The following is a 19709-nucleotide window of genomic DNA, read 5'->3' as shown; positions in this document are numbered from 1 at the left end:
CAGTGGACCATTCCCTATTATTACAGACCCTCTCATCCCTTGGCATCACAGACTTGGCCTTATCCTGGATCTCATCATACCTAACAGACCGGACATTCAGCGTCTCCCATTCACACACCACCTCCTCACCTCGCCCCCTATCTGTCGGAGTCCCACAAGGTTCAGTTCTAGGACCCCTGCTCTTCTCCGTTTACACCTTTGGCCTGGGGCAGCTCATAGAACCTCACGGTTTTCAGTATCATCTCTATGCTGATGACACACAGATCTACATCTCCGGACCAGATATCACCTCCCTTCTAACCAGAATCCATCAATGTCTGTCCGCTATTTCATCCTTCTTCTCCGCTAGATTTCTAAAACTTAACATGGACAAAACAGAATTCATTGTCTTTCCCCCATCTCACGCGACCCCCCCAACGAACCTATCCATTACAGTAAATGGCTGCCCACTCTCCCCAGTCCCACAAGCTCGCTGCCTCGGGGTAATCCTTGACACTGATCTCTCCTTCAAACCACATATCCAAGCCCTTTCCACTTCCTGCCGACTTCAACTCAAAAATATTTAACGGATCCGTACATTCCTAAACCAAGAATCTGCAAAAACCCTAGTCCATGCCCTCATCATCTCCCGCCTCGACTACTGTAACCTCCTGCTCTGTGGCCTCCCCTCTAACACTCTTGCACCCCTCCAATCTATTCTAAACTCTGCTGCCCGACTAATCCAGCTGTCCCCCCGCTATTCCCCGGCCTCTCCCCTCTGTCAATCCCTTCACTGGCTCCCCATTGCCCAGAGACTCCAGTACAAAAGCCTAACCATGACATACAAAGCCATCCACTACCTGTCTCCTCCATACATCTGTGACCTCGTCTCCCGGTACTTACCTACCCGCAACCTCCGATCCTCACAAGATCTCCTTCTCTACTCCCCTCTTATTTCCTCTTCCCACAATCGCATATAAGATTTCTCTCGTGCATCCCCCCTACTCTGGAACTCTCTACCACAACACATCAGACTCTCGCCTACCATCAAAACCTTCAAAAAGAACCTGAAGACCCACCTCTTCCGACAAGCCTACAACCTGCAGTAACCACCGATCGACCAAACCGCTGCACGACCAGCTCTATCCTCACCTACTGTATCCTCACCCATCCCTTGTAGATTGTGAGCCCTCGCGGGCAGGGTCCTCTCTCCTCCTGTACCAGCTGTGACTTGTATTTTTCAAGATTATTGTACTTATTTTTATTATGTATACCCCTCCTCACATGTAAAGCTCCATGGAATAAATGGCGCTGTAATAATAAATAATAATAATTGACAGACCCCTGTATCTCATATTCTTAGACTCTCTTGTAACAGGGTCAGTGCCACCATATTGGAGGATGGCTGACGTGGTACCAATATATAAGAAAGGTAAGAAGCTGGATCCAGGCAACTACCATCTGGTAAGCCTGACATCAATAGTGTGCAAAGTTTTTGAGGGCATCATAAGAGATGACTGCAGAGATATATTGCAGAGAACAATATAATAAATGACAACTAGCATGGCTTCATGAAGAATTTGTTGTGTCTGACCAACATGTTGGGTTCCTACAAGGACGTAGAGTATGCGGCTGATGTGATATAGCCAGTGTCGGACTGGGATGCCAAGGGCCCACCAGTAACATTGACTTTGGGGGGGCCCAGTTTTTATCTGCATACAGCTATTTCACTACCCTCATTCACAAGTTTACCTACCGTATTTTTCGGATTATAAGACGCACTTTTTTCCCAAAAAATTTTCCCCCGGTGGCCATTTTACCTGAGTCCACTGCACAGGAAATCATGGGACTGCCGGGGCAGCGCTGACCGGGCATCCGCAGCACAGGAGACACCATCAGAGCACCGGGCAGAAGCACCAGACACCAGCAGCACTGCCGGACACCCCTTCATCCCAACCTGTGGTTTGCAGCATCGCCCTACTCCTGCCTCCTCCAGCAGCGACCCTGGGTCCCCGCTTCACCGCAGCCACCACCCCCTGTAAGCATGGATTATAAGAAGCACCACCATTTTATTACAAAAAAAAATGTACTATTTTTTTCCCCTCAAAATTTGGGGTGCATCTTATAATCTGTAGCGTCTTATAAAACGAAAAGTATGGTATATAAAGTATCTATATAATATAAACTAGGTAGTTTGGTTAATGAATTATGAGATGCTGCTTTTTTTGTACAGGGTAAATCATGTGAATTATGCCAAGTACTACCCATACAGTTCTAGATTGTGAGCCCCAATGGGGACAGTGCCAACCAATAATATTTGTAAAGGGCTGTGGAATTAATGGCGCTATATAAATGAGTAAAGTAAATACTTATAGTGGTGTTAGGGGGCCCGTGTCTGCACGGGGGCCCACCGGGGGATTCCTCTATGTTCCCCTATGGGCCAGTCCGAGCCTAGATATAGCTGCACTGTACAGACACATCTGATACTGAACCACATAGAAGCCTTGTACTGAAGCTCCAGAAGTATGGACTAGGAGCACTATATTCACATAGGTGGGGGCCACAAGGATCTATACTGAGAGCAGTGGGGGCCACAAGGATCTGTTTTGAGAGCAGTGGGGACACAAAGCTCTCTACTGAGAGCAGTGGGGGCCACAAGGATCTGTAGTGAGAGCAGTGGGGGCCACAACTATCTGTACTGAGAGCAGTGGGGGCCACAAAGATCTGTATTGAGAGCAGTGGGGCCACAAGGATTTGTACTGAGAGCAGTGGGTGGCACAAGGATCTGTACTGAGAGCAGTGGGGGCCACAACTATCTACTGAGAGCAGTGGGGGCCACAACTATCTGTACTGAGAGCAGTGGGGGCCACAAGGATCTAAATTAGGCCCAATTCTCAAGTGTCCCACCAGCCGTTTACAACATAACAACCCCAGGCCACATGGTGGTCGTGTTACTGTGAGCGGCCTGTATTGCTGCAGCACCTTTCGAGCACATCTTGGACATCAATGATTAGTGATTGCACAGACGACCATTAATAACATCATTGATGGCAGCAGAGGTTGTATGTGCCGGGATTTCTGAGTTTATTCTCATATTCCAGACCGAACAAATCCAGAGGTTTGTAAAATGTTGTTTCCATTTTGTCATCATTAGCAGATCAGTGACGTCTCCGTCCGGTGATTTCCAGAAGACTTTTCCTTCTTTAGTGTTGCAATTTTAATGTTGAGCAGTGCATGTGTCACGGGTTTAACGCGACAGAGAGGAGCCAGATGACCGCAAACTCTGATTTCTCCTAGTCCTGCACTGATTAGAAGCACTTCACCTTCATATTAAAGGGAACCTGTCACCTGAATTTGGCGGGACTGTTTTTGGGTCATATGGGCGGAGTTTTCGGGTGTTTGATTTACCCTTTCCTTACCCGCTGGCTGCATGCTGGCTGCAATATTGGATTGAAGTTCATTCTCTGTCCTCCGTAGTACACGCCTGCACAAGGCAAGATTGCTTTGCGCAGGCGTGTACTATGGAGGACAGAGAATGAACTTCAATCCAATATTGCAGCCAGCATGCAGCCAGCGGGTAAAGAAAGGGTGAATCAAACACCCGAAAACTCCACCGATATGACCCAAAACCAGTCCCGCCAAATTCAGGTGACAGGTTCCCTTTAAACGGTGCAGGTTTCTTTTCGCAGGGCAGGGGTTAATCTGCTCAGTTGAGAGCTCCTGGAGCTTAGGACTCTCAGCTGTGCACTGTTAGCCCCTCCCATCTCTTATATAATCTGGGCCCTGGCTAAAACTCATTGTCAGAGCAGCGTATGCTGAAAAGCTGGAGGTTGTTGGTGCTTCTTATTGGAGAAGGCGTTTGGTGGATTTATCTGAGACTGTTGCTAGGTTTTGAGTGTGTGATAATTCCCTTTCTTCTCCTACTTTGGTTTAACTCCAACTTCTGCTCCCAGATGCATATCTTTGTTGTCTGAGTATATTTGTATGCTATTTTTTTGTTACCTCGTCCCTGGGAGGGGGAAGGTACAGACTGAGGGCAGATTCAGGAGCTAAGGCAAGGTACGTAGCCCAGGCGTCTTCACCATCAGAAGTAAGGCTAGTTTCACATTTGCGTTAAAAAACGCAGCGTTTTTAACGCAAACGCAGGTGGTGCAAAAAACGCATGTAAACGCGTGCAAACGCTGAGTTTTTTAGACGCATGCATTTTTGCATGTGGTAAAAAAACGCTGCGTTTTGACGCGTTTTTTTCCTACGTTTGCGTTTTTGAAACGCATGATGAGAATTGTGTGACAGCTGCCAATCATCAAAATCAACTAGAAAACCCACTATAAACAGAAATAGCTAGGGTTAGGATCCTAGTAACTCTAGGGATCCTAACCCTAACTCTAGTAACCCTAGGGATCCTAACCCTAGGGATCCTAACCCTAACCCTAGGGATCCTAACCCTTAGGGTTAGGATCCCTAGGGTTAGGGTTAGGATCCCTAGGGTTAGGGTTGGGGGGTGGCTTATCAGTGTGTATTCTTGTGTTTTTCTATTGAAACGCATGCATTTAAAAATGCATGCAAACCCATGTGCTTAAAAACGCATGCGTTTACATAGACAGCAATACGTTTTTTTGCCGCAAAAAAACGCCGCTAGAAATTACTAAAGGTTGCATTTCTGCAACAAAACGCAAGCATAGAAACGACGCATGCGTCATCAAAACGCGGCAAAACGCATGCAAAAAACGCATGCGTTTTTAATGTTAGGTATAGGAAAAAACGCATGCTTTTTTTGCGCTAAAAGGCAGCGGCAAAAAACGCAAATGTGAAACCAGCCTAATTCAGGGAACAGGGCGAGCTAGGGCTCCAGATCAGAGCATATAGACACAATAACCACCCCTTTTTGTAATATAGAAGACGGTTCACAATTATCTCCACCCCCAGGAAAACAACAAGATAAGGCATCCAACTTAATATTCTTGTTCCCCTGCCTATATATAACAAAAAGTTAAACCTGGTGAAGAACAATCCCCATCTTGCCTGTGGAGGTGTTCGATGTTTCGCAGACTCAAGATATACCAGATTATTGTGATCCGTCATTGCCATAACCGATGAACTGCCCCCTCCAAAAAATGACGCCACTCTTCAAAGGCCCATTTCTCTCCGCAGATGACGGTTTTATAGAAAAGTATGCACATGGATGCCATTTGCCAGGAGATACACCCTGCAACAATACAGTGTATGGGGTTTGATGCAATGGAAATGGATGAACCAAGTATTGATCAAGTTAAACCCCCATTCCACTGTCCAGTTAGGCAGAAATAACCACTTTTTTTTGCCCACATGAATTTCAGCAGGCAGAAAACATTGTCTTACTCAGGGAGGTGATATGTACATACATCTGGGTTGCTAACCTCCCCACAAACGGGCTTATTTTTCCAGTGGCTGTTTACAGTGAGATAGGGAAGGGCACGTAAACACAAAATGGCCCTTCCTACAACAGTAAAAACATACTCCCCCTTTGCGCCGAACAACAGACTGCTTTCCAGAACGAGTTGCCTCAAACAACTGGGTTCCTCAGATGACCCGGACCTCCTGCACATTGGGATGTCTCCCTAAGTCTCTGGCAAAGACGGTGATCAACCTGGATAGCCAGAGACATGGCCGCCTCAAGGGAAACTGGAGTCTCATACAGGGCTAAGGCATCCTTCACCCTTATTGAAAGCCCTTGACAGAACTGCCTACAGAGCGTGGGGTCATTCCACTTAGTGTCTGTGGACCACCTCCGAAACTTGGAGCAATACTCCAATGGCCGGTCACCCTGCTGGAGCTGGCACAGTGTGGAGGAGACGCGGTCGGGGTCGTCGTATATAAGATCCAGTGCCACAAAAAATTCCTCCATCTGTAGTGACTGGGAGTCAGCCGGAGAGAGAATACCCACACTTGGGTCAGTGCTGGGTATTGAGGTGCAAGATTCATGCCAGTTTCCCGCAAGTGTGACCCCGTGCCTTAAACGCAAAATCTATTTAAGTAAAAAAAAAAATGAAAATGGTGTGGGCTCTCACGCAATTTTCTGTGCCAGAGAGGGAAAGCCAGGGACTGGAGGCAGTTTATAGGCTAGTGTGGTGAAATATGTATGGGTATATATGTGTGTAATGGAATATGTATAGGTATATGTATTACTACCAATAATTTAATATCTGTCCTGAGACTGCAAGTCTCACGGGGTCACAGCATATGGTATCCTGACCAAGCAGTCTACTGTCTCCAATCTCGCCAGGGGGTCTTGCTGGGAACCAAGAAAGGGAAACATTTCACACTTTCTAGCTCTTTTGAAGAGAGATGTTAATTACAGCCTGACACTATCTGTGGGAAACTTTACACAAAGAATTTCAGAGAAAATAATATATTCATTGGTGGAGTGGCTATGGCCATTGAAAAACAAGCAATTATAATATCGACCTGAGAGGCTGTTCTAGAAATCTGACCTCCAGGGTGACTCTATAAATTAGGTCTGTATACATAGAATCGTGTTCACAGATTGAGGGGCAACCGAGCTGATGTGTTCCAGTCCATATTCATCCCCTCCTCAGGGACCAGAAAGACTTCAAAGTTAGCTATTTCTGTAGGTTTTCTCCTGTTTATTTTTATAACTGTTTTGCATAGTTGTATGTCTTTTTATTACAATATTTTTATACCTTTTTCTTATTGGAAGCACTGTACCTTTTTGTATTAAAGCATAAAACTATAACAAGTTGAACCTTGTATGGTCTAAACAATCCATAGCTTTAAACTGTGTGAGCCTTAGGAGTGGCAGACGGTAGTAGTAAAATTTCCAGGACTCATCGCCCGTGTGTTCGGTAAGTGGTGGCAGCGTGTATGAGCGGGTGTGTGCCCTGGGTCAGTGTGTGATTTATGCTTCCATTACAGCATAGGACAGAGGTTGAATGCTGGACTGAGAGAGGGGAGATAGATTAACCCTTGCAGGCGCAACCCCAAGTCGCGTGCTGAGAGCAGGTACGTGACACCTAGGAAGGGGTAAATACCCATGGATCTTCCCAGGCTATGAAAATCAGCCCACAGCTGTATATTTATCCTTTACTGGCTATTAACATAGGGGGACCCCCCAAAAAACGACGTGGGGTCCCCCTATAATAGCCATAAAAGGCTATGCAGACAGCTGCGGGCTTATATTCATAGCCTAGGAAGGGACCATGGTTATTGCGCACCCCCACCCCGGCTACAAACACCAGCACACAGCCACTCCAGAAATGGCTCTTCTCTAAGATGCGCCAATTCTGGCACTTAGCCTCTCTCTTCCCACTGCCCTGTAGTGGCGGCATATAGGGTAATATTTCAAGACGGCTTAGTAATGGCGAGGTGTCAATAAGACACCTATCCATTACTAATCCTATAGTTGTTAAAGGGTTAAATAAACACACAGCCTGAATAAAGTATCTTAATGAAATAAAACACTAAACAGTTTCCCATCTTTATTGTTCTGCTAATCCATGCAACGCTCTCGATCTCCTGCAAAAAAAAAAAAAATCAAGACAAATACTCCCTGTTCCGATGTAGTCCATTTAATATTGAGTGTCCCACGATGATCCCCCCTATAGAGCTGTCACATCAGGATATGTGACCACTCTACAGGGGATCCAGTGACACACTGACAGGAGATAATGGCTCCTGCAGTGCATCACTGAAAAAGTTACTGGAGTTCAGGCTCTCACTTTACAACAACGCTGCATGAGAATTTTCTCACGCCAGCATTGCCGTTGACAGCATGAACTCAAGTGACCTCTCTCCTGGCGACGGAGGAATACACTGTGGAGGATTACCTCCGCTTAGTGCATCACCGGAGCCATGTAGAGCGGTCACATCTCCTGATGTGACAGCTCTACATGGGATATTGTTGTGGGACACTCGTTATTAAATGGATTACGGCGGAATAGGGAGTATATGATGGTTTATTATTTTTATTTTTGTTACAGGAGAACGAGGTTGTCGGGGACTAGGTGATTGGTGAGTATGTACTGTATGTTGTATGTTTTTTTTTTACTATTGAACACATGCATCGTCTGATGGGACTACTGCCCCATCATCGGCAATGCTGTCACCGTTATATGTGACATCATTCATAGCCGGATGGGAGCAGTCATCCCATCAGACGATGCCCAACTACACAGACCCGCATGCACAGGGCACAGGGACACACAGACTCCCGCAGACAGACACGCACATAGTGTCCGCCCACACACTCTTCCTCCTCCTGAGCTGCAGCATTTTTAGCACGCAAAACCACAGATCTTTTTAAACCTGCGGTTTTATTGCGGATTTTACTGAATCAATGGAAGTCAATGAGTGTAGAAACCCTGCAGATCCGCAAAAAGAATTGACATGCTGTGGGAAATAAAATGCTGCAAATACGTGCATTTTTTTCCACAGCATGTGCACACCAATTCTCAATTTCCCATTGACTAACATTGCTAGTGCACTATACTGTGGATTTGATGCAATTCCATGAGTCCAAAAACGCTGTGGAAACGCATCAAAATCCATAACGTGTGCATATAGCCTTATTGTGAGAGGCTGCACAGTTGTGCAGACATCTCGTGGCCTGTAGCAATAAGACATCAATGTGCAATTAATTTCTAATAATTTATAGCCACTGTGACTTTAATGCATCAGTCGCATTTTAATCTCGCTGTGTTGTCATCTTGGCAGAGTAATAAAGATCTATTTTTGTACATTGGATGTGCAGATTTGCTTTTTGGAAATGCTATCATTCATTACAGCTGGAGCAGCCACCACTAGAGGGAGCTCAGGAGCTTACTGTAGACTGATTTATTATTGAGCCCAATGTAGACAGTCTGCAGTGAGCTCCTTAGTGCCCTCTAGTGGTGACTGCATGAAGCCAAAAAGTTTTGTTGCACTGTATCAGAACACGGAAGCTATACTATACCGTTATAAAGATATATTAATAATAGAGAGATTTAGACTTACTCAGATAAAAAAAATATATATATTGCACCCCAGAACTTCAAATAAAAGTGAAGATCTGATCATGTGTACCAACTGTTCAGGTCATGCCTTAATATTTTGTAGATATATATTTTATTTTACGTGATCGGGTGACATTTGTAGGTTCTTGGTGTGCTATGTGCTTTCATCAGTTATCGCTTCTCTTCGGACTACTCCAACTAACATGCACCCACATTGGAACAAACGTGAAAACTGCAGTAGGAATGAAATGTCACTGTCACGTTTATATTATCATTTACATTATGGATAGTTTATTAATTTTCTATAAGATTCATGAAAAAACGTCTGGTGCGCAGAGTTCATCAGCCATGTGCAGCTTCTGAGTCTTGACAATTTCCAGGATGATTCCTGTAAACAGAAAGAACAGGTTATTATGCTATGCAGTAACAGCGCCACACGTGAGCACAGGTTGTGTCAGGTATTGCAGCTCAGTTTCACTGATGAGCGTGCAGTTGTGGTATCAGACAAAGCCTCTGGACAGGTGCGGTGCTGTATCTAAATCCCCCTTTAGAGCCACAATAAAATGACGTAGCTTCAGGTCTCTTAATATCTTGTATTATTGGACAAAACCTACATAAAGAAAGGCCAAAACTAATATGCGACAAGCTTGATATTTACTCTGCGTCTCAGGTTCTGGGTGCGGCTCATCCTTTTCCATGGCTCACATGTGACAGCACACGGTACACAGCAAGTATGTCAATATTTGGGGAGGATTTAAATGGTTTAGCGCCATGATTGTCTACGGGGCGGCTGTCAATAACCAAGGGCCGTTCTCAGCTATTATGATCAATCCCATGAAGAATGAATGCAGCCGTGGTTCACATACCCGACCAACACTGCACTCAGGCAAAAGTCTGCAGAGCCCGCACTCAGATCGATGACGTGGAACCTCCAGCAACCAAACTTATCATCTCTCCCATGGACGGCTGATCACTTACTGACTTAGAAAAACCCCGATAATGTGCACCTGCCATTATAAGTTATTCATATTAATCAGAAGTACTCGTATATCTACATATTATATGTTATTAAGAAAATACATCTCTCACCTTCCAACCATGTGCAAAATCTATGTAACTGATAAGAAAACTCCCCTGTGACTGATAAAGTAGCACAATAATCATATACAGAGGATAGGAGAGAGAAGAGAGATGGGGCAGTATTCTAGTAGTTATATTCTTGTACATGAAGCAGTATTATAGTAGTTATATTCTTATACATAGGGGCAGTATTATAGTAGTTATATTCTTGTACATGGGGGCAGTATTATAGTAGTTACCGTATATTCTTGTACATAGGGAGCAGTATTATAGTAGTTACCGTATATTCTTGTATATAGGTGCAGTATTATAGTAGTTATATTCTTGTACATAGGGAGCAGTATTATAGTAGTTATATTCTTGTACATAGGAGCAGTATTATAGTAGTTATATTCTTGTACATAGGGGGCAGTATTATAGTAGTTATATTCTTGTACATAGGGAGCAGTATTATAGTATACTAGATTGTGGCCCGATTCTAACGCATCGGGTATTCTAGAATATGCATGTCCCCGTAGTATATGGACAATGATGATTCCAGAATTCGCGGCAGACTGTGCCCGTCGCTGATTGGTCGAGGCAACCTTTATGACATCATCGTCGCCATGGCAACCATTATGTCATCTACGTCGATACTGTGCCCGTCGCTGAATCAGAAACGTGAGATGTCTACGTCCTTTATGACATCATCGTCGCTGTGCCCGTTGCTGATTGGTCGAGGCCTGGTGGCCTCGACCAATCAGACGCGGGATTTCTGCATCCTTTATGACATCATCGTCGCTGTGCCCGTTGCTGATTGGTCGAGGCCTGGCGGCCTCGACCAATCAGAGACGCGGGATTTCTACGTCGATGCTGTGCCGGTCTCTGATTGGTCGAGGCCTGGCGGCCTCGACCAATCAGAGAGCCGGGATTTCCAGGACAGACAGACAGACAGACAGACGGAAAAACCCTTAGACAATTATATATATAGATTCTTGTACATAGGGAGCAGTATTATAGTAGTTATATTCTTGTACATAGGGAGCAGTATTATAGTATATTCTTGTACATAGGGAGCAGTATTATAGTAGTTATATTCTTGTACATAGGGAGCAGTATTATAGTAGTTATATTCTTGTACATAGGGAGCAGTATTATAGTATATTCTTGTACATAGGGAGCAGTATTATAGTAGTTATATTCTTGTACATAGGGGCAGTATTATAGTAGTTATATTCTTGTACATAGGAGCAGTATTATAGTAGTTATATTCTTGTACATAGGAGCAGTATTATAGTAGTTCTATTCTTGTACATAGGGAACAGTATTATAGTAGTTATATTCTTGTACATAGGAGCAGTATTATAGTAGTTATATTCTTGTACATAGGAGCAGTATTATAGTAGTTATATTCTTGTACACGGGAGCAGTATTATAGTAGCTATATTCCTGTACATAGGAGCAGTATTATAGTAGTTCTATTCTTGTACATAGGGAACAGTATTATAGTAGTTATATTCTTGTACATAGGGAGCAGTATTATAGTAGTTATATTCTTGTACATAGGGAACAGTATTATAGTAGTTATATTCTTGTACATGGGAGCAGTATTATAGTAGTGATAGTCTTGCACATAGGGGCAGTATTATAGTAGTTATATTAGTAACATAGTTAGTAAGGCCGAAAAAAGACATTTGTCCATCCAGTTCAGCCTATATTCCATCATAATAAATCCCCAGATCTACGTCCTTCTACAGAACCTAATAATTGTATGATACAATATTGTTCTGCTCCAGGAATACATCCAGGCCTCTCTTGAACCCCTCGACTGAGTTCGCCATCACCACCTCCTCAGGCAAGCAATTCCAGATTCTCACTGCCCTAACAGTAAAGAATCCTCTTCTATGTTGGTGGAAAAACCTTCTCTCCTCCAGACGCAAAGAATGCCCCCTTGTGCCCGTCACCTTCCTTGGTATAAACAGATCCTCAGCGAGATATTTGTATTGTCCCCTTATATACTTATACATGGTTATTAGATCGCCCCTCAGTCGTCTTTTTTCTAGACTAAATAATCCTAATTTCGCTAATCTATCTGGGTATTGTAGTTCTCCCATCCCCTTTATTAATTTTGTTGCCCTCCTTTGTACTCTCTCTAGTTCCATTATATCCTTCCTGAGCACCGGTGCCCAAAACTGGACACAGTACTCCATGTGCGGTCTAACTAGGGATTTGTACAGAGGCAGTATAATGCTCTCATCATGTGTATCCAGACCTCTTTTAATGCACCCCATGATCCTGTTTGCCTTGGCAGCTGCTGCCTGGCACTGGCTGCTCCAGGTAAGTTTATATTCTTGTACATAGGGGCAGTATTATAGTAGTTATATTCTTGTACATAGGAGCAGTATTATAGTAGTTATATTCCTGTACATAGGAGCAGTATTATAGTAGTTATATTCTTGTACATAGGGGCAGTATTATAGTAGTTATATTCTTGTACATAGGGGGCAGTGTTATAGTAGTTATATTCTTGTACATGAAGCAGTATTATAGTAGTTATAATCTTGTACATAGGAGCAGTATTCTAGTAGTTATATTCTTGTACATGAAGCAGTATTATAGTAGTTATATTCTTGTGCATAGGGAGCAGTATTATAGTAGTTATATTCTTGTACATAGGAGCAGTATTAAAGTAGTTATATTCTTGTACATAGGAGCAGTATTATAGTAGTTATATTCTTGTACATAGGGAGCAGTATTATAGTAGTTATATTCTTGTACATAGGAGCAGTATTATAGTAGTTATATTCTTGTACATGGGAGCAGTATTATAGTAGTTATATTCCTGTACATAGGGAGCAGTATTATAGTAGTTATATTCTTGTACATGAAGCAGTATTATAGTAGTTATATTTCTGTACATAGGGGCAGTATTATAGTAGTTATATTCTTGTATATAGGAGCAGCATTATAGTAGTTACATTCTTGCACATAGGGGCAGTATTATAGTATTTATATTCTTGAACATAGGGGCAGTATTATAGTAGTTATATTCTTGTACATAGGAGCAGTATTATAGTAGTTATATTCTTGTACATAGGAGCAGTATTATAGTAGTTATATACTTGTACATAAGAGCAGTATTCTAGTAGTTATATTCTTGTACATGAAGCAGTATTATAGTAGTTATATTCTTGTACATAGGGAGCAGTATTATAGTAGTTATATTCTTGTACATGAAGCAGTATTATAGTAGTTATATTCTTGTACATAGGAGCAGTATTATAGTAGTTATATTCTTGTACATGGGAGCAGTATTATAGTAGTTATATTCCTGTGCATAGGAGCAGTATTATAGTAGTTATATTCTTGTACATAGGGAGCAGTATTATAGTAGTTATATTCTTGTACATAGGGAGCAGTATTATAGTAGTTACATTCTTGTACATATGGAGCAGTATTATAGTAGTTATATTCTTGTACATAGGGAGCAGTATTATAGTAGTTATATTCTTGTACATAGGAGCAGTATTATAGTAGTTATATTCTTGTACATGTGAGCAGTATTATAGTAGTTATATTCCTGTACATAGGAGCAGTATTATAGTAGTTATATTCTTGTACATAGGGGCAGTATTATAGTAGTTACATTCTTGTACATAGGGAGCAGTATTATAGTAGTTATATTCTTGTACATAGTAGCAGCATTATAGTAGTTACATTCTTGCACATAGGGGCAGTATTATAGTATTTATATTCTTGAACATAGGGGCAGTATTATAGTAGTTATATTCTTGTACATAGGAGCAGTATTATAGTAGTTATATTCTTGTACATAGGAGCAGTATTATAGTAGTTATATACTTGTACATAAGAGCAGTATTCTAGTAGTTATATTCTTGTACATGAAGCAGTATTATAGTAGTTATATTCTTGTACATAGGGAGCAGTATTATAGTAGTTATATTCTTGTACATGAAGCAGTATTATAGTAGTTATATTCTTGTACATAGGAGCAGTATTATAGTAGTTATATTCTTGTACATGGGAGCAGTATTATAGTAGTTATATTCCTGTGCATAGGAGCAGTATTATAGTAGTTATATTCTTGTACATAGGGAGCAGTATTATAGTAGTTATATTCTTGTACATAGGGAGCAGTATTATAGTAGTTACATTCTTGTACATAGGGAGCAGTATTATAGTAGTTATATTCTTGTACATAGGGAGCAGTATTATAGTAGTTATATTCTTGTACATAGGAGCAGTATTATAGTAGTTATATTCTTGTACATGTGAGCAGTATTATAGTAGTTATATTCCTGTACATAGGAGCAGTATTATAGTAGTTATATTCTTGTACATAGGGGCAGTATTATAGTAGTTACATTCTTGTACATAGGGAGCAGTATTATAGTAGTTACATTCTTGTACATAGGGAGCAGTATTATAGTAGTTATATTCTTGTACATAGGGGGCAGTATTATAGTAGTTATATTCTTGTACACAGGGGCAGTATTATAGTAGTTATATTCTTGTACATAGGGGCAGTATTATAGTAGTTATATTCTTGTACATAGGGAGCAGTATTATAGTAGTTATATTCTTGTACATAGGGGGCAGTATTATAGTAGTTATATTCTTGTACACAGGGGCAGTATTATAGTAGTTATATTCTTGTACACAGGGGCAGTATTATAGTAGTTATATTCTTGTACATAGGAGCAGTATTATAGTAGTTATATTCTTGTATATAAGGGGCAGTATTATAGTAGTTATATTCTTGTACATAGGAGCAGTATTATAGTAGTTACAGTTAGGGCCAGAAATATTTGGACAGTGACACAATTTTCGCAAGTTGGGCTCTGCATGCCACCACATTGGATTTGAAATGAAACCTCTACAACAGAATTCAAGTGCAGATTGTAACGTTTAATTTGAAGGGTTGAACAAAAATATCTGATAGAAAATGTAGGAATTGTACACATTTCTTTACAAACACTCCACATTTTAGGAGGTCAAAAGTAATTGGACAAATAAACATAACCCAAACAAAATATTTTTATTTTCAATATTTTGTTGCAAATCCTTTGGAGGCAATCACTGCCTTAAGTCTGGAACCCATGGACATCACCAAACGCTGGGTTTCCTCCTTCTTAATGCTTTGCCAGGCCTTTACAGCCGCAGCCTTCAGGTCTTGCTTGTTTGTGGGTCTTTCCGTCTTAAGTCTGGATTTGAGCAAGTGAAATGCATGCTCAATTGGGTTTAGATCTGGAGATTGACTTGGCCATTGCAGAATGTTCCACTTTTTGGCACTCATGAACTCCTGGGTAGCTTTGGCTGTATGCTTGGGGTCATTGTCCATCTGTACTATGAAGCGCCGTCCAATCAACTTTGCATTTGGCTGAATCTGGGCTGAAAGTATATCCCGGTACACTTCAGAATTCATCCGGCTACTCTTGTCTGCTCTTATGTCATCAATAAACACAAGTGACCCAGTGCCATTGAAAGCCATGCATGCCCATGCCATCACGTTGCCTCCACCATGTTTTACAGAGCATGTGGTGTGCCTTGGATCATGTGCCGTTCCCTTTCTTCTCCAAACTTTTTTCTTCCCATCATTCTGGTACAGGTTGATCTTTGTCTCATCTGTCCATAGAATACTTTTCCAGAACTGAGCTGGCTTCTTGAGGTGTTTTTCTGCAAATTTAACTCTGGCCTGTCTATTTTTGGTATTGATGAATGGTTTGCATCTAGATGTGAACCCTTTGTATTTACTGTCATGGAGTCTTCTCTTTACTGTTGACTAAAGGTACCTTCACACATAACGATATTGTTAACGATATCGTTGCTTTTTGTGACGTAGCAACGATATCGTTAATGAAATCGTTATGTGTGACAGCGACCAACGATCAGGCCCCAGCTGGGAGATCGTTGGTCGCTGAATAAAGTCCAGAACTTTATTTCGTCGCTGGATCTCCTGCTGACATCGCTGGATCGGCGTGACACCGATCCAGCGATGTCTTCACTGGTAACCAGGGTAAACATCGGGTAACTAAGCGCAGGGCCGCGCTTAGTAACCCGATGTTTACCCTGGTTACCATCCTAAAAGTAAAAAAAAACAAACGCTACATACTTACCTACAGCCGTCTGTCCTCCAGCGCTGTGCTCTGCACTCCTCCTGTACTGGCTGTGAGCACAGCGGCCGGAAAGCAGAGCGGTGACGTCACCGCTCTGCTTTCCGGCTGACCGACGCTCACAGCCAGTACAGGAGGAGTGCAGAGCACAGCGCTGGAGGACAGACGGCTGTAGGTAAGTATGTAGCGTTTGTTTTTTTTTACTTTTAGGATGGTAACCAGGGTAAACATCGGGTTACTAAGCGCGGCCCTGCGCTTAGTTACCCGATGTTTACCCTGGTTACCGGCATCGTTGGTCGCTGGAGAGCGGTCTGTGTGACAGCTCTCCAGCGACCAAACAGCGACGCTGCAGCGATCCGGATCGTTGTCGGTATCGCTTTAGCGTCGCTTAATGTGAAGGTACCTTTAGAGACAGATACACCTACTTCACTGAGAGTGTTCTGGACTTCAGTTGATGTTGTGAACGGGTTCTTCTTCACCAAATTAAGTATGCGGCGATCATCCACCACTGTTGTCATCCGTGGACGCCCAGGCCTTTTTGAGTTCCCAAGCTCACCAGTCAATTCATTTTTTCTCAGAATGTACCCAACTGTTGATTTTGCTACTCCAAGCATGTCTGCTATCTCTCTGATGGATTTTTTCTTTTTTTTCAGCCTCAGGATGTTCTGCTTCACCTCAATTGAGAGTTCCTTTGACCGCATGTTGTCTGCTCACAGCAACAGCTTCCAAATGCAAAACCACACACCTGGAATCCACCCCTGACCTTTTAACTACTTCATTGATTACAGGTTAACGAGGGAGACGCCTTCAGAGTTAATTGCAGCCCTTAGAGTCCATTGTCCAATTACTTTTGGTCCCTTGAAAAAGAGGACGCTATGCATTACAGAGCTATGATTCCTAAACCCTTTCTCCGATTTGGATGTGGAAACTATCATATTGCAGCTGGGAGTGTGCACTTTCAGCCCATAGTATATATATAATTGTATTTCTGAACATGTTTTTGTAAACAGCTAAAATAACAAAACTTGTGTCACTGTCCAAATATTTTTGGCCCTAACTGTATATTCTTGTACATAGGGGCAGTATTATAGTAGTTATATTCTTGTACATAGGGGCAGTATTATAGTAGTTATATTCTTGTACATAGGGGCAGTATTATTGTAGTTATAGTCGTGTACATAGGGGCAGTATTATAGTAGTAGCATTCTTGTACATTGGAACAGTATTATACCACACTACCATGGTATAGTATTTTAATAGTTTCCATTTAATCCGTCAGACCATTAGCTTAATCTAGTTGAAAGCTGACTATTACTTTAGGAAAGGTGTCAATTATTTCTGTAAATGCCTCTTGACAGATCATACAAAATAAATGACTTGGTATCTGGCACAGATAATAACTTATGTCTCCTCTCACCTTAGAGCTCTAGGTCTTCTCCCTCCTCTTGCATCAGAAGCCAGTCTTTCAGTTCCCGGAACATTGCTGCCCATTGCACTATGTGGTAAAGTTTGTAAAACACCTCACCCATTAGAATCAGGAAGAAGATGGCAAGAAACGTCAGAAATATTCTGTCGGCCACATGGACGATCTTCATCTTGGTGCTGCGCTGCTCCCAGGGAATCGTGTCTGGAGACGGTGTCAATCTTGCAATAATCTCAAAAGCGTTTTCTTCATAATCGTCATTGGGTGGAGGGGGCAGGAGTGACGTGGAGGGGTCTTCAGAGTCACTGCTATTGCTGTCCATTGAACGTGTCCAGAGAGAATGGAGTAATAATATAGACAATGGGACAGAATTGAAAATGGCAAGGAGAAGTGAAATCAGAAGGGAACTGAGCTATTGACAACAATATCAATAGTTGTCACAAGAATGTACCGCTCAAAAATGTCAGAAAACGAGAAAAGGAACTGGGAGAGAAATAAGGGTCAGGAGTAGATGGCAGGATAAAAAAAGGAGCAAGATATGGTCCAGAACTTCTGAGAAAGAAGAATGGAGGGAGGGGGGAAGATCCTGAGATGTCTAATCTGGGGACGAGAGATCCATAGTCAGCAGGCAGCAGATTAGCAGCTCACGCTCCATATGTTTCCGATAATGCTTCAGGCCTTATTGCTGACTCGTATAACATTACAGAGGTTCTAAAAACATTTCCCAAAGTATTTTTATGTTAACAGTAAATATTGTCTGTCATTTGTTACTTTTAATGTAATTTGTAACCAACCTGACAGATTTGGGTTCCCAGGTTCTGACTTTGGCCATTGTGTGTGCACACAATATATAGCAACGCTTTTACAGCAGTCCCGCTTTAGCTGCATCCTGCACCTCCTTGTGTCTAGACCATCTTCTTGAGCCACCGTTGTTCTCCTCAGCTTCCTCTCCTTTGTGATAGCTTCCTGGTTTCTGGCTTCTTGAAGGGCTAATAGTTCCATTACACAAGGAAATCCCAATTGTCTTCTCACCTGGTGCAAAATTCATAGGCACCCTGTGGGTCTTCATCATCTCAGGGAGAAAGTGGAAACTTAATCAACCCAGTCTAACACTGCACCAAATTATCCAAAGTGGTTTGATAACTTTGGAGTATCCTTCGACTGTTTAGTTTAGCTTAATAGTAGCTATTAAATCGCTTCCTTTACACCAATAATTTGCAACAAATTGTGCGAGATGTTGCATTTTAGGCCTTGTCCTTTCTATTTAAGGCCTCTTTCAGACTTCCGTCTTTTAGCTCCCGTCACAATCCGTCAATTTTTGAGAATGCAGGATCCTGCATTTTCTCATAGACTTGTATTAGCGACGGATTGTAACGGATGGCCATCCGTTTCATCCGTCGTGCACTGGATCCTGCGTAAAAAAAACGGTCCGTCGGGCAGTGAATATGTTCAGAGGAACGTTTTTTTCTGCACGTCGGAAAATCGGTCAGCGACGCATCCTGCTCTGTCCATCACTGGCTACAATAGAGGCCTATGGGTGCAGGATGCGTCGCTGCCTGTGAAAAGCAGGAATCAAGCGACAGGTCCCGTCTTTTCAAACTGAGCATGCGTGGAAGAATTTCCCGTCAGGGAAATTCTCTCTCGCTCTCTTTCTCTTTTTACTATTGATGCTGCCTATGCAGTATCAATAGTAACAAAATATAATGTTAAAAATTAATAAAAAAAATTAAAAATGCCAATATTCTCACCTACCGACGTCCTGCGCAGCGTCACCGACGCTCCTGGCAGCTAGCAATCCTAGTAATACATTGCAAAATCTCACGAGAAGTCGCGGTCTCGCGAGACCACGACTTCTCATGAGATTTTGCAATTATTACTAGGAACGCTAGCTGCCGGGAGCATCGCTGCGCGGGACGCCGGTAGGTGAGAATATTGGGATTTTTTATTTTTTTTTAACCTGGTTTGTGTTATGTATGCATTTTTGCAGCGGAAAACCGCTGCAAAGACGCATACACAACAGGTGCACATAGCCTTGAGGGGTTCATCAAAAAAATGGACCCAGTGCACCCGTTTTTTACAATTTGCACAGGATCCGTCTTTTCAACATTTTGACGGATTGTGACTCAT

At 42.4% G+C, this 19709-nt stretch overlaps 1 long non-coding RNA gene across 1 annotated transcript; it reads right to left on the bottom strand.

Moving 5' to 3' along the window:
- Positions 1-9059: 9059 nt before the first annotated feature.
- Positions 9060-18312, bottom strand: LOC138667123 (uncharacterized). The gene is made up of 2 exons (XR_011318605.1): positions 17577-18312; positions 9060-9354 (listed from the first exon to the last, which is right to left on the bottom strand). It is a non-coding gene; the product is annotated as an uncharacterized lncRNA (long non-coding RNA).
- Positions 18313-19709: the final 1397 nt, after the last annotated feature.

Source organism: Ranitomeya imitator, chromosome 2, assembly GCF_032444005.1.
Source record: "Ranitomeya imitator isolate aRanImi1 chromosome 2, aRanImi1.pri, whole genome shotgun sequence".
Lineage (NCBI taxonomy): Eukaryota > Metazoa > Chordata > Amphibia > Anura > Dendrobatidae > Ranitomeya > Ranitomeya imitator.
The sequence above is the reverse complement of the archived record's forward strand: the minus strand, read 5'-3'. Positions and strand labels throughout refer to the sequence as shown.